The sequence below is a fragment of the Theropithecus gelada genome, chromosome 12 (genome assembly GCF_003255815.1).
Source record: "Theropithecus gelada isolate Dixy chromosome 12, Tgel_1.0, whole genome shotgun sequence".
NCBI classification, from domain to species: domain Eukaryota; kingdom Metazoa; phylum Chordata; class Mammalia; order Primates; family Cercopithecidae; genus Theropithecus; species Theropithecus gelada.
The window spans coordinates 33381210-33397345 of NC_037680.1; the positions used below are offsets into that span (position 1 = coordinate 33381210).

At 38.7% G+C, this 16136-nt stretch overlaps 1 protein-coding gene and 1 pseudogene across 1 annotated transcript in view; both read left to right on the forward strand.

Moving 5' to 3' along the window:
- Positions 1 to 16136, forward strand: part of GALNT13 (polypeptide N-acetylgalactosaminyltransferase 13) — a 613112-nt gene that overhangs the window by 442400 nt on the left and 154576 nt on the right. The window lies entirely within an intron of this gene.
- Positions 1437 to 9907, forward strand: LOC112636411 (annotated as a pseudogene).

The window sequence follows — 16136 nt, forward strand, 5'->3', positions numbered from 1 at the left end:
GTGGAGTTTTTTCCCCATGTTTTCTTTGAGTAACTTTACAGTTTCAAGTCTTATATTTAAGTCTATATTTTATGCAATTTGAGTTGATGTTTGTGTACGGTGTGAAATAGTACAGTTTCATTATTCTGCATGTGGATATCAAGTTTTCCCAATGTCACATATTAAAGACACTCTCTTTCCCTCATTATGTGTTCTTGCCACCTCTGTTGAAAATCAATTTATAAATACTTGGGTTTATTTCTGGGCTTTTAATTCTGTTCTACTGGTCTATGTGTTTGTTTTTATGCCAGTCCCACGCTTTTTTGATTTATAATAGCTTTATAGTATATTTTGAAATCAGGAAATGTGATGCTCCAGCTTTGCTCTTTTTGTTCAAAATTGCTTTGGATATTCAGAGTCTTCTCTGCTTCCATATGAACTTGAGGATTATCTTTTATATTCCTGTGAAAATAACATTGCAATTTTGATAGGTTTTGCATGAAATCTGTAGATCACTTTCGGTAGTATGAATTCTACCGACATTACCTGACTATGAGATATATTTTTATTTATCTATGTCTTCAGTTTTTTAATCAATGTTTTATAATTTTCAATAAACACATCTTTCACCTCCTTGGCTAAATTTACTCCTAAGTATTTTTTATGTTATTGTAAATGGGATTGTTATTTTCCATTTCTTTTTAAGATAGCTCATTATTAGTGTGTAGAAATACCAGTGATTTTTATATTTTGATTTTGTAACCTACAAATTTGTTTATCAGTTCTAACAGTTTTTTTGGTGGAGCTTTTAGGGTTTTCTACATATAAGATCCTATCATCAGCAAACAGAGATAATTTCACTTCTCTCTTTCATATATGATATCTTTAGCTTATTCTTGCCTAAATGCTCTGGCTAGGACTTCAAGTACTATGCCGAATATAAGTGGCAAGATTGAGCATTCTTGTTGCTGACCTTACAGGACAAACTTTCAGCATTTCACTGTTGAGTCTGATGTTAGCTGTGACCTTATTATACACGGCTTTTATTGCATTGAGGTACATTTATTGTACACCTAGTTTTTGAGAGTTTTTAACATAAAGGGATATTGAATTTGTCGTCCCAGCTACTCGGGAGGCTGAGGCAGGAGAATGGCGTGAACCCGGGAGGCGGAGCTTGCAGTGAGCTGAGATCCGGCCACTGCACTCCAGCCTGGGCGGCAGAGCTAGACTCCGTCTCAAAAAAAAAAAAAAAAAAAAAAAATAAAAAAAAAAATTTTTTCTGCTTCTACTCAGATGATCATGTGCTTTGGGTTATTCATTTTGTTAGACATGCCTTACAAGAAATACTAAAAGGAGTTCTTCAACCTGAAGGAAAAAGTACCACTAGGTAGAAACAAAAATATATAAAAATATGGTCAGAGTGGAAGCAGGTGTGAGAGGGTCCAGCAGAAGGAAACATGGCTGCCAGTGTGTTTGAGTCCATTAGCAAGTTTGGCCTGGCCTTAGCTGTTGTAGGAGGCATGGTGAACTTTGCCTTGTACAGTGTGGATGCTGGACACAGAGCTGCCATCTTTGACTGATTCTGTGGCATAGAGGACATTGTGGGACTCACTTTCTCATCCCATGGGTACAGAAACCAATTTTCTTTAACTGCTGTCCTCAACCATGTGATATGCCAGTCATCACTGGTAGCAAAGATTTACAGAATGTCAACATCACACTTTGTATCCTCTTCTGGCCTGTTGCTAGCCAGTTTGTTCATATCTTCACCAGCATCGGAGAGGACTACAATGACTGTGTGCTGCTGTCCATCACTACCAAAACCCTCAAGTTAGTGGTGGCTCACTTTGTTGCAGGAGAACTGACCACCCAAAGAGAGCTGGTCTCCAGGTAGGTGAGTGATGACCTTACAGGGCAAGCAGCCACCTTTGGGCTCATCCTGGATGACGTGTCCTTCACACATCAGGAGTTTGCAGGAGTTTGCAGAAGCAGTGGAAGCCAAACAGGTGGCTCAGCAGGAAGCAGAGAGGGCCAGATTTGTGGTGGAAAAGGCTGAGCATCAGAAAAAGGCAGCCATCATCTCTGCCGATGACAACTCCAAGGCAGCAGAGCTGATCCCCAACTCACTGGCCACGGCAGGGATAGCCTGATTGAGCTGTGTAAGCTGAAACCTGCGAGACATTACATACCAGCTCTCATACTCTGGGAGCGTCACCTACCTGCCTGTGGGGCAGTCCGTGCTCTGTGCTCCTCCAGCTGCTCCAGTGAGGGCCCACCCTGTCTTTACCCCTGAGGGTCAACTGGGCCACAGCCCAGTGATTCTTAATGATGCCTTCCTTTTGCCCCAACCCAGATTGGATTATTTCCAATGACCTGTTTTCTAGTTCATCAGTCCTTCTTCTGCTTGTTCTACTTGCCTGTTGAACTCCTCTTTTGAATTGTTATTATTATATTCTTCAGCTCAATAATTCCTGTTTGGTGTTAACTAATATTTCCTATCTCCATTTTAAAGTTCAGTTTGTTCATACGTTTCTCTCCACACCTCAGTGATCATCTTTATGACTGTTCTTTTGAACTGCCTATCGAGTAAATTCTATGTCTCCATTTCATCAGGGTTGGCTTCTAGAGATTTATCTTATCATTTATTTGAAATATGTTTTCATATTTCTTCATTTTCCTTGACTTTATGTGGGATTCAGTACCTTAGATAAAAGAACCACCTCTCCCAGTCTTGCTAGATTGGTCTTGTGTTGGAGATATTCCTCCCAATTAGCATGGCTGGAGATTCTAGGTGCCTGAAAACACTTTGTTTGTCTAATCCATTTTGCTTTCATTGGCCCCTGTGTTATTCCATTCTCACACTACTAGTAAAGACATACCCAAGACTGGGTAATTTATAAAGGAAAGAGATTTAGTTGACTCACAGTTCCACATGACTGGGGAGGCCTCACAATCATGGTGGAAGGCACAGGAGGAGGAAAGTGACATCTTACATGGAGGCAGGCAAGAGAGCTTGTGTAGGATAATGCCCCTTTACAAAACATCAGCTCTCATGAGAATTACTCACTGTTACAAGAACAGCAGCATGAGGGTAACCACCCCCATGATTCAAGTACGTCCCACCAGGTTCCTCCCATAACATGTGGGAATCATGGGAGCTACAATTCAAGATGATATTTATGGGGAGACAGAGCCAAACCATATTGTTCCACCCCGGCCCCTCCCAAATCTCATGTCCTCACATTTCAAAATCAATCATGCCTTCCCAACAGTCCCCCAAAGTCTTAACTCATTTCAACATTAGTTCAAAAGTCCGCAGTCCAAAGTCTCATCTGAGACAAGCCAAGTCCTTTCTGCCTATGAGCCTGTAAAATCAAAAACAAGTTAGATACTTCCTAAATACAATGGGGGTACAGTCATTCAGAAAATACAGCTGTTCCAAATAGGAGAAAATGGCCCAAATGAATAGGCCTACAGGCTTCATGCAAGTCTGAGATCCAGTGGGGCAGTCAAATCTTAAAGCTCCAAAATGATTCCCTTTGACTCCATGTCTCACATCCAGGTCTTGCTGATGCAAGAGGTAGGTTCCCTTGGTCTTGCGCAGCTCCACCTTTGTAATTTTACACATCCTCTGAAATCTACTCAGAGGTTCCCAAACCTCAATTCTTGACTTCTGTGCACCCACAAGCCCAACACCATGTGTAAGCCACCAAAGCTTGGGGCTTACGCACTCTAAAGCAACAGTCTGAACTCTACACTGGCCCCTTTTAGTCATGGCTGGGATGCAGAGCATCAAGTCCCAAGACTGCACAAAGCAACTAGGCCCTGGGCTGGCCTATGAAAAAAATTTTTTGTCCTAAGTCTCCAGGCTTGTGATGGTACCAATTTACTATATTAGTCCATTCTCATGCTGCTAATAAAGAAATACCTGAGACTAGATAATTTATAAAGGAAAGGGGTTTAATTAACTCACAGTTCCACATGGCTGGGAGGCCTCACAAAATGGCAGAAGGCAAAGGAGGAGCAAAAGCACATCTTACAAGGCAGCAGGCAAGAGAGTTTGTGCAGGGGAACTCCCCTTGATAAAACCATCAGATCTCATGAGACTTACTCACTTTCAAGAGAACAGCATGGGAAAAACCCAACCCCATGATTCAATCACCTCTCACTGGGTTCCTCCCACAACACATGGGAATCATGGGAGCTGCAATTCAAAATGTGATTTGGGTGGGGACACAGCCAAAGCACATAAATCCCCAAGAAATTAGTGATTGCCAAGTCATGCTATTGCCTTGAGAGAGCTGGAATAGAAGACAGTCTCTTGGGATTCAGCTAGAGAGGCTAGCGTGTTAGATGTGTGTTCCAGTTTCTTCTTTTCTTGCAGAGAAGCTGAGAGCCAAAGTTTATGTCCCACTTATTCTGTCCTTCACCAAGGAGACAGTCTGAAGCAGCTGCCTCTGCTCATAATCAGAATGCTCACTTTGAGTTTAGTGAGAGAGATGCTGAACATTTTCAAGTTTAAAAGTCTTTTCTTGTTCCCTGTGGTCTAGGAGACTTAGGAGTGCAGAGCTCTGTCGACTCCTATAACTAGGTGATTTAGGAGCCAGTCCCTTGGGTAAAGGCTATAAAAGTTGGGGCACTCAATGCATGCAGAAGCCACTCCCAGTGAGAGTGTGCATATCTAGATTTACTGCTGGGGCAAACCAGGGAAAAATATGCAGGGAGAGCCCACTCTCCCATTCAAACAAGTGGAAGTCTCACACCCTTCTAGCAGGGGAAGAATGTAGTCCAGAATTATCACTGAAACAAAGCAGGGAAGAAGGTGCAGAGAATGCCTACTTTTCCAATCAGGAATGAAGAGGTCCCCCAGTCTCCCTCTAATGAGAGATTGCAGAAATTTATCTTAAAAGCAAGGCAAGGAAGGAAGCAAGGGGAGTGCCCACTCTCCTATTAAAGCAAGCAGAACTTTTACGCCTCTCTTGTAGGAGTAGACTGAGATTACAGAAATTTATCTTAGGAGCAAGCCCAAGAAGAAGGTACATACAGGACATGCCTTGCTTTCTGTTTAAGCTGGAGAAGGTTTATTCTTCATTTGCTATGTAGGTTCCCAGATACTGGCTTGTTAAAAGGCCAGAACTACAGGAAGCTGATGGGAAAGCCTGAGACCAACTTTGGGGGAATTTAGAAGCTGGGCCAATCCTGAGTGCTATAGCTGCTAGGAGGGCTCATGTGTTTCAAACCTTTTTTTTTCTTTTCTTTTATGCTTGAGATAAATCTTCTGATGCTCTCTCCCTGTGGTTCATCAGGCATGGGGATTGAAGAGCCAAGCCCTCTGTAGAGACTGCAAAAGTTGGCACTTTATGTGTGGTACAAGCCCCTTACCCCCCAGGAAGAAGCTGGTAGTTGAGATTTTTCTTCTCATTGTAAGGCTGTGTGGTCAGGGTGGAGCTAGTGTATGAGTGTATTTCTGCTTTCAGTATCTGTTTTGATGTGACTATTTCTCAGTAGTCTGGCATGTGGGGGTCTTTCATTTGGATTTTGGCTTTCTCTTGGAGAGAACTGACTTATGTTTAGGTGTATACTAGATGTGCCTGTGGGATGAGGGGTAGCCCAGAGCCTGCTCTTTCACCATGTTGCTGACATACCCTCATATATTATTTCTTAATTTTAATTTCCCAAATTGTGTCAAGTTATTAAATTCCTATTTCATTGCCATCACCTTGGGCAAAGTCATTATCATCTCTATTCTAGATTGTTGCCATAACTCCTCAATAAATCACTCGTTTACTCCATTCCAATTCATTTGCCAAATAAAAGGTAAGTATCTTTATGTGAATTAGGTTGCCTTAATCCTCATAACAATGTTCTTTTACTAGGATTGCTGGGCTAGATTCTTCTCATTTAATTTTATTATCTGAGACCCAAATCATAGAAAAATGACATAACTGAGGTCACCCAGCTAGTAAGTTGCAGAGCTAGGATATACTATCAGGAGCTATAGCCTCTACTCATAATCATTGTGCTATATGGTCTCCATTGTATATTATTGTTGTTTGTTTTCATTATGACTATATTGAAGAATGACTTTCGGCTGGGGGCAGTGGCTCATGCCTGTAATCCCAGCACTTTGGGAGGCTGAGGCAGGCGGATCACGAGGTCAGGTGATCGAGACCACGGTGAAACCCCGTCTCTACTAAAAATACAAAAAAATTAGCTGAGCATGGTGCATGGTGGTGGGCACTCGTAGTCCCAGTTACTCGGGAGGCTGAGGCAGGAGAATGGCGTGAACCCGGGAGGCGGAGATTGCAGTGAGCGGTGATCGCGCCACTGCACTCCAGCCTGGGTGACAGAGCGAGACTCCGTCTCAACAAAAGAATGACTTTGTGCCAGACATAGTATGTTTATGGGTTAGGGGAAAGATAAAGATTAATATAAAAACAAGCAGTTGCATGAATTTGGTACAACAGCTGTAAAATTAGAAACAATAGTAGCACTAGAACTGAGATTGCAAAGTGGAGCTTATGAAGTTTATGAACTTTAATTAAAATGTCACTGATGTAGGTGCCAAAAACCATGAAAAGGATGAAGTATGTTAGTTAATTGTCTCCTAGCAGGGGAAAGAAAATAGAGTAGATTATCAAATGAGCAATGGGCATTTTACATTTTGATTAAGAACCTTCTCCATCATAAGACATTTATAAAAATATCTGGGAACAAAGACAAGTTTTAATTCCCTGTGGATGATAGGATAGTTTATATTGTATACATGATCAAATTTACTTGAAAGAGATAAAATATAAAATATTAATCTGTTGAAAGCCTAGAAAATAACAATCGGATATACTCAGTGATACAAAGTAATTCAGATGTCACTTGTTCATGTGAATGAGACATCATGTTTTATTCAGCTTATAGTGTTTGTTCAGACATTGTAAAATAATTTCAGGGAATAAAATGCAGTATTCTAATTAGAAGCTAATAGACTATTCTTTTAGACTCCACACAATGTACATAACTCCTGGACACTGATGTTGTAATTTTAAAGAAACACAACATTTTTAAGACCTGAATAAAATTCTTTTTAAAAAGCAAGAATGAGCTAATAATCTATAGATGTTGATTTCCCTGAGAAATTATGGCAATAAAAGTTAAATAATATCCAAGTATCATTTTACTTCATCCCATATCAAGTGCCAGACATAGTTCCTTGTTCCTTTACACATAAAATCTTATTAGGGTCTTAGAAGTAGTCATTATTATTCCCACTTTCCATTGGGAAAGTTAAGGCCTTAAAGACTTAAATAATAATTTTCACAAGTATACACAGTACGTGACAGAGCCAGTAGAGAAATTCTGTTTGCTTATTTCATAGCCCAAGTTTTTGTTTTTTGTTTTTTGTTTTTATTATACTTTAAGTTCTAGGGTACATGTGCATAACGTGCAGGTTTGTTACATATGTATACTTGTGCCATGTTGGTGTGCTGCACCCATCAACTCATCAGCACCCACCAACTCGTCATTTACATCAGGTATAACTCCCAGTGCAATCCCTCCCCGCTCCCCCTTCCCCGTGATAGGCCCCAGTGTGTGATGTTCCCCTTCCCGAGTCCAAGTGATCTCATTGTTCAGTTCCCACCTATGAGTGAGAACATGCGGTGTTTGGTTTTCTGTTCTTGCGATACTTTGCTGAGAATGATGGTTTCCGGCTGCATCCATGTCCCTACAAAGGACACGAACTCATCCTTTTTTATGGCTGCATAGTATTCCATGGTATATATGCGCCACATTTTCTTAATCCAGTCTGTCACTGATGGACATTTGGGTTGATTCCAAGTCTTTGCTATTGTGAATAGTGCTGCAATAAACATACGTGTGCATGTGTCTTTATAGCAGCATGACTTATAATCCTTTGGGTATATACCCAGTAATGGGATGGCTGGGTCATATGGTACTTCTAGTTCTAGATCCTTGAGGAATCGCCATACTGTTTTCCGTAATGGTTGAACTAGTTTACAATCCCACCAACAGTGTAAAAGTGTTCCTATTTCTCCACATCCTCTCCAGCACCTGTTGTTTCCTGACTTTTTAATGATTGCCATTCTAACTGGTGTGAGATGGTATCTCATTGTGGTTTTGATTTGCATTTCTCTGATGGCCAGTGATGATGAGCATTTTTTCATGTGTCTGTTGGCTGTATGAATGTCTTCTTTTGAGAAATGTCTATTCATATCCTTTGCCCACTTTTTGATGGGGTTGTTTGTTTTTTTCTTGTAAATTTGTTTGAGTTCTTTGTAGGTTCTGGATATTAGCCCTTTGTCTGATGAGTAGATTGCAAAAATTTTCTCCCATTCTGTAGGTTGCCTGTTCACTCTGATGGTAGTTTCTTTTGCTGTGAAGAAGCTCTTTAGTTTAATTAGATCCCATTTGTCAATTTTGGCTTTTGTTGCCGTTGCTTTTGGTGTTTTAGACATGAAGTCCTTGCCCATGCCTATGTACTGAATGGTATGACTGGGTCATAATGTTCCTTCTTTCTTTTCTCACTTCCTTTTAAAATGTTGAGGGTACACTAAAGGAAATTATTGAGGTAGTCATTGTGGACTCCACTCAATTTGAGTTCTTTCTGCTTTAACATTTATTTTTTTCACATTACCCCGGAGTCTAAATATATGACATTTATCTGGTCAATATTTCATAAATTAAATGTTTTATTCTTATATTAACTTAGTATTAGTATGAGTAGATATTAGCCTAATTAATGCATAGTGTTATGCATTTCTACCTCAATCTTTTTATTTTTGTACAAATTTTGAGGAGAGGCTTTACCTAGGAAATACAATATCAGCATTTATCTGCACATTCTGTGAGCACAGATGGCTGATGGGAGAAGCACTCACATTATTTCAAGAGTCAGTAGCCTATGGCATACAGGCAAAACATGAGCCAGTGTTCATTGAGTTATGGAACAGTTGCCACCACTTCTTTGTATCTATCCTCAATATATTTAAGAAATGCCTTTATCTGTGAGAATCAAAGTCAGACAGGTTTTTCTTGTCTTACAAATATCAACCGTTGCAGCATTATACCTGTATATGTACATACAAAATGTCATTACATGTCAGGAGGATAACATAAAATCTGCACTTTCATATATCCTTATCTTTGCCAATTAAGATGGAAAGGAGTGAGACCATCAGAACCCTACTTTAAAAGATTTCAAACCAGATTTCATTTCCTGTTCTGTGTGCACGTTCAGGATATAGGGGAAAACAAAACAATATCTTTTCCCTGCCTGTCACAAGGTTTATAACTGACACCCTTATACAAAAGACAGACAGATTCACAAAAGGAAATCATGACAAATTTATTTAACCCAAGTTTTATGTCAAATGAGAGCCTTCAGAAATGAAGACCTAAAGATCCAAGAATTTTTATCCTTAGGCATCTGTTTCATAAGTCAACGATACTTTTATCCTTAGGATCCAAGAAGAATGGACAGTCATATAGAAGTATGATTGGACAAAAATTAAGTGTGATCTAATGGAATTAAAGGAAGCGGGGCACTTAGCAAGGTTGGTTTGTTCAGATTCTTCTTGGCCTGCAGCTATAGGGCAGAACCCCTCTAAAATTAGAGTCTTATGATCTTCTTTCAAGCAGAGTAAGTCAGAGAATTTCTTTATGGCTATACTTCAGGGTAGAAAGGTGGGAGAAGGTCAGAGTGGCCTCCTGGCTACTGCAGTTTTTCCAATTGCCAACTTGACATATTTTGGAGTATTATATTCAGAGCCCTGATATTGGCACAGAACCAATAAACCCACAAGCTATGGGAGGACCAAGAAGCAACAGGGCGGAAATAAAGAGCCCTGTGCATCTAACTCACACAACCACAGTACTAATCCATATTTGTAAAAAGGCAAATGGAGAGTCCTGAGGACAACTGTCAGTCACTAGTTTATATTAAACAGGGCTTAGTCTGAATTTAGTGGAGTGCAGATTTAAAATGGGTTTTTTTCCTCCAATTATTCCTTTTATGCTCTCAAGAATACTCATTTTCAGTCCTTAATGTTATTTAGCACTGATTTTATAGCTTTGTAATAACTTTTAGTTATTGAAAATTCTTTTTATTTTATTTTTTATGTTTGCAATGGAGTCTCTCTCTGTCACGCAGGCTGGAGTGCAGTGGCGCGACCTCGGCTCACTGCAACCTCTGCCTCCTGGGTTCAAGTGATTCTCCTCCCTCAGCCTCCCAAGTAGCTGGGATTATAGGTACCTGCCACCATGCCCAGCTAATTTTTTGTATTTTTTAAATTTTAGTAGGGACGAGGTTTCACCATGTTAGTTAGGCTGGTTTCAAACTCCTGACCTCAGGTGATTGGCCCATGTGGGCCTCCCAAGGTCCAGGCGTGAGGAACCATGCCCAGCCATTAGAGAAAACTCTAATGTCCACTGTAAAGCCTTGATTTTTGTAGGCACATATCGCTCACATTCTCTTCTCTCCCTAGGCCCATGATGAAAGAGGAGCTTGGAATGAAAGAGGGCAGGGGTTTGTGGGTTGCCTTCCCCAGTGGGTAGGGTCAAATAGGAAGGCTAGAAAAATGGCAGGTCTTTTGTGGTAAGTTTGATGATGGCTTGCCGTTGTTGGCTCCATATGGTTCCACTTGCTATTGGTGGCCTTACCCAGGTGATTATTTTCCATACATAGTTTTATTGTTTTCTTCAAACTGTGCTCAGCTTCAACCTTTATTTCTTCTCTTTTCCAAGGGCCTTTTTGGAGAGGGAGATCTTAGTCTCTATTTCACCCAACTGCCTTTCTCAAAGTGTGCCTCCTTGCTGATCTGCCATATTGTTAGTCCCATAGCTCATTCTTTCTTTTCTATGTTCCATGCTCTATAGAACCCAGAAATGACTGTGGTCTTGTCCAGATGCTATTAAAGACCACTTCCTCCAGGTTCACTGCATCACTGGACCTATCAATTCTGCTGAAACAACCTGTACAATAAACCCCAATCATAGCTTCAGAATTCACTAGATTGGGAGCGGACTCTCTTTTCCTAGGGTCATGTAGCTCTCTGAACGCATTCTTCTCTGTTCTAAAGGCAGCACCAGGATAGCATGCTAATTTGCTGTGCAACTATCCAGCCGGGAGAGAAATGCCAGTCTCTTCTTCATTCCGTTAGCTCCCTTGTTTGGTTGAAGGAGGAAAGAAGCTCTTCATTTATGCATATTCCATAGGAAGGGAGGGAAAAGCCTCTTTACCAAACACCTTGTGTTCCTCACAATAAAGAGAAGACCTTAAATTCCTTCTTATGTATAACAAGTCATGTGTCATTTCTTCTGAAATTGGAGCACCTTTTACAAAAGTCTGGTCATGGAATGAATGTTGAGTACTCTACTAAATCATGTCTGAGAGAGAGAGAGATTTGTGTGATCTTAGTTAAATAGATTTCATAGCACATTAAAAATTAAGATTGTATCATTGAGCAATCTCATTTGCCATAAACTATCAACCATTTCTAATTTGTCTTCGTTATGCTGTGACCTCCGAAGAACTTCCTCAGTTCCCAAGACATGTGGAAAAACAGTTGCATATCATTTGACTAGATTACTTTACCTAGTCTTTTAAAGATATTGCCTACAAAAATGCCATTTAAAATTGCAAAAAAAAAAAAAAAGTTTAAACCTCATCACTGTACCAGGAATGTCTTTTATTTTTAATGTTAACCTTGGTAGTTAATTTTGAATTGTCCATTTGTCCATTCAACCAACATATAGTAACATCTACTATGTATGTAGCACTGGGCTTAGCTGTAGGGCTACAAAAATGACCAGACATCTCCACTGTCCTTTTTAGAGCCTACATTCTAGTTGAGGAAAGAAAGTATATAGGAATACAAATAAACAAGTTACCGATTGTGGTAAGCAAAGAGGGAACTAAACAGCGTTATCTTAGAGAAAATAACTGGGGTGGGGCTACTTTAAATATAGCAACTGGAGAAGACCTCTCTGATGAAGTGATGTTTCAGCTGAGATGACAAATATGGGAAAGAGGTAGCCAAGGTGAAGGGCTGACAGAATTGTATTCCAGGTACAGGGGAAGGAGATTTGAGAATTTGGTGTGTGAAAAGGTATGTGGTATGTTATTCTAGAACGTGGCAGGGGGCCAACATCACCAGTGTTTTTTGACAGAGAGGGAAAATCAGGTATGGTCTTAGAGGCCCTGCTAAAGAATTGTGTTTACATTCACAGTGCAATGAGAAACCATTCAAGGATTTAAGCAGGGAAGTAAAATTAAGTAATTAAATTTTTAAAAGATCACTTTGATTTCTCAGTACAAAACAAATTGTAGAAAGCAACAGTGAAAGCAGCAAGACAATTAAGAGTCTGTTGAATTGACAGACAAGAGATGCTGGTGATTAGGACAAGGATGGTGGCAGTGGAAACGGAGAGAAGGCTCCCACAAAATTCATGTATTGAAGGCTTCAATTACCTCCTCACATATGGCCTGTGAGGAAGGAATTGAAGAAAAATGAGGTCATAAGGGTGGGGTCCTAATTTGATAGGACTGATATCCTTACAAGAAGAGAAAGGAAAACCAGTGTGCTCTCTCCATGATGGAAGGACACAGCAAAAAGATAGTCATCTACAAGTCAGGAAGAACACCTTTATGAGGAACTGACTGTGCTGGCACCTTGGTCTTTAACTTCCCAGCCCCTAGAACTGTGAGAAGGAGATTTCTGTTGTTTAAGCCTCCCAGGATTTTGTTACGGCAGCCCAAGCAAACAAAGACAGATGGCCATATGGAGAATTATTTGACAGATAGCACTACTAGGATTTAATAGTGGATTGCATATGCATACAGGTGATGAAAAAATAAGTCAATGATATGTTCTAGTTTTATTTATTTATTTTACTTATGTATTTATTGGTTTGACTATCTGGGTGAATGTTGGCACCATATACTATCAATTGGAAAAAAAAAAAATTAGAAAAAAATAAGACCTGGCTGACAGAACAGGGGTGATCAACAAACCAAGTTTGAACATTTCTGTTTGTATGTTTCTGGAACATACAAGAGGAGGTATCAAGTAGATGTATAGATACACAGGTCTGGATCCCAGAAAAGAGGTCTGGGCTGAGATATAAATGTTGAGATTGTTGGCATGCAGGTCCTATGTAAATTAATAGTAACAAATGAGACCGCCCATTAAATGTATAAAGAAAGATTAAGGCCAGCATTGAAATATAAATTTAAAGTAAAAATGGATAAACATATAAGAAGAGGAAAATCAGGAGACTCCAAGAAAAAAGTCAACAAGATCATAAATGCATCAAGGGATATTTGTTATTTTGACCAGAGGAATTGTAAGGAGCTACACAAATAAACAGCAATTTTTACAGTAGGTCAAAAACAAATGAAAATTGAGGAAAGGAAAGAACATGTATCACTAAATATATATATAATATATAAATATATCATATATAATATATAAATAATATATAAATATATCATATAAATATATAAATATATCATATGATATATTTATATATTATATATTTATATAAATATATAATATATATTTATGCTAATATAAATATTAGCATAATATTCTACATAATTACATAATATTTTACATAATTAGCATAATGTAATACAAAATGCTTATATAAATATAACATATATTATAAATTATATATTTATATATTATATATATATGTTAATATTTTGTTGTTAGTGTTGTTGTTGTTGTTGAGACGGAGTCTCACTCTGTCGCCCAGGCTGGAGTGCAGTGGCTCAATCTCGGCTCCCTGCAAGCACCGCCTCCTGGGTTCATGACATTCTCCTGCCTCAGCCTCCCAAGTAGCTGGGACTACAGGCGCCCACCACCACACCCGGCTAATTTTTTTGTATTTTTGGTAGAGACGGGGTTTCACTGTGTTAGCCAGGACAGTCTCGATCTCCTGACCTCGTGATCCGCCCACCTCAGCCTCCCAAAATGCTGGGACTACAGGCGTGAGCCACCGCGCCTGGCCACTAAAATATATTTTTACCATATTAGTGATACATGTTCTTTAGGAACGTGGCACCATCTCTCTCTGTTTCCACTGCCACCATCCTTGCCCTAATCCCCAGCATCTCTTGTCTGTCAACTCAATAGAATCTTAATTGCCTTTCTGCTTTCACTGTTGTTTCCTAAGACCATGTATCACTAATACACTAAAATTACATAATTCATAATTTTACCATGACAAAACTATAAAATACATATTAGAGACACAAATGTATTATATATAAAATATAAAACATAGATTAAATATATATTTTATATTATTTAATGGTAAAAGGAAACAATGAGATACCTAGGATGTAGATATTAAGCAATTGACTTTTTGTTGTGTTTTATAAATTTTTAAAGCTATTTGAAAGATAGACGACTTTAGAGGGTATTATGCAAAGATAGGCATAATCTAGTAATGAGAAACATGATTAATATTTCAGGAGAAAAGCAAGGGGAATGACTAGTGACATCTTTAACAAAGATACAAGGGATATATTAAGGGATATAATGGGGGGCTGAAAAAGTATTGATTTATCTTTGATAGGATAGGGATTAACTGCCTCCATTTTAACAGGAAGGAAGAATGTAAAAATATGCATAATGACAAGAAAGTTCATATATTTCATGAAGCTAGAAAGATGAAGTTATCAATCAATGAAATACTTTGATTATTTAAGAATGATCGAGGAAGGTTTCTATTCTTCTCTCATATTCATCTGTATTTCAGTGTTTGTTGGACCTATTTTTCTGCTAGCATCACACTGTTTAATTGCTTCAAAGAGAATAAAATACCTAGGAATCCAACTTACAAGGGATGTAAAGGACCTCTTCAAGGAGAACTACAAACCACTGCTCAGTGAAATAAAAGAGGACACAAACAAATGGAAGAACATACCATGCTCATGGATAGGAAGAATCAATATCGTGAAAATGGTCATACTGCCCAAGGTTATTCATAGATTCAATGCCATCCCCATCAAGCTACCAATGAGTTTCTTCACAGAATTGGAAAAAACTGCTTTAAAGTTCACATGGAACCAAAAAAGAGCACTGTTTAAAAATTATAAAATAAAAAAGAAGAGATTTACATGAAATGCACAAACCATTATTGATTATTATGACTTATTATTTATCATCTTTTATCTTCTGATAAAAAAGTGAATGTATCTTACTGCTACCCAAGTCCAACAGCAGCTCTCTTCTAAGCTAAATGTTATCTGAAGGGCCAGGTGGAAGGATATTTTTCTTTTTTCTTTCTTTCTCTTTTTTTTTTCTTTTCTTTTCTTTCTTTCTTTTTTTTTTTTTTTTTTTTTTTTTTTTCTTTTTTTTTTTTGAGATAGAGTTTTGTTCTTGTCGCCCAGGCTGGAGTGCAATGGCGCATGATCTTGGCTCACTGCAACCTCTGCCTCCCGAGTTCAAGCAATTCTCTTGCCTTAGCCTCCTGAGTAGCTGGAATTACAGGTGTGTGCCACCACATCCGGCTAATTTTTGTATTTTTAGTAGAGACAGGGTTTTCCCATGTTGGCCAGGCTGGTCTTAAACTCCTGACCTCACGTGATCCACCCACCTCAGCCTCCCAAAGTGGTGGGATTACAGGTGTGAACCACCACACCTGGCCAGAAATGGCCAGAAAGATATTTTTCTTTCAAAAAAAGTCACTCTGCTTAAATCATATGTATCAAATAAAAACAATGTTAGTTACAATATAAAACCATGTCTTCCAAATTTTGTAGAGCAGTAACTATGACTTCTATTTATTGTGACAAGAAAACATGTAGCATATATATAAGAAATATATATACACACACTTGTATGTATAGTACTGTCTGTGTAAACACATATATAGAGAGAAACAGTATATGTTATGGCTATACAATGTAATTTCATAGAAATAAGTATTTTATGGATAGTTTACATAATACTTAGCCTCAAATACACAGTGAATTCTAGGATACTAAGAAATATATGGTATATTTTCTAAGAATTTATAGTTTTAAAGGAGTGATAAGGAAGTGAATAACTGTATTCAGTCCTTCAGTAAAAAATGCTTAAAATACAAAAGGTACACATTACTAAATCTCCCCCCAGCGCTTTCTAGAAGAA